This window comes from Ovis aries, chromosome 1, assembly GCF_016772045.2.
Source record: "Ovis aries strain OAR_USU_Benz2616 breed Rambouillet chromosome 1, ARS-UI_Ramb_v3.0, whole genome shotgun sequence".
NCBI lineage: Eukaryota > Metazoa > Chordata > Mammalia > Artiodactyla > Bovidae > Ovis > Ovis aries.
Window position 1 is genome coordinate 10,132,795 of NC_056054.1, and position 457 is coordinate 10,133,251.

A 457-nucleotide genomic window follows, 5' to 3' on the forward strand; every position below is an offset into this window, starting at 1 on the left:
GTGTTATTTGAATAATGATATATTGACCACCTGTTGCAAAGAACTAACTTTGGAAAAGACCATGATGCTGGCAAAGACTGAAGGCAGGAGAAGGGGACGACAGAGAATGAGGTGGTTGGGTGGCATCACCGACTCAATGGACATGAGTTTGAGTAAACTCTGCACGTTGGTGATGAACAGGGAAGCCTGGTGTGCTGTAGTCCATGGAGTCACAAAGAATCAGACACGACTGAACTAAACTGACTGATACTAATCTCTGGAGATGAAATCTCAGTGGAGTTTTTTGTTTTCACTTAAAAGAGTTTTATAGTTTCTGGTCTGACATTTATGTCTTTAATCCATTTTGAGTTTATCATTGTGTGTGGTGTTAGGAAGTGTTCTGATTTCATTCTTTTACACATACCTGTTCAGCTTTCCCAGACCATTTATTGACGAGGCGAAGAGGCTGTCTTTGCCC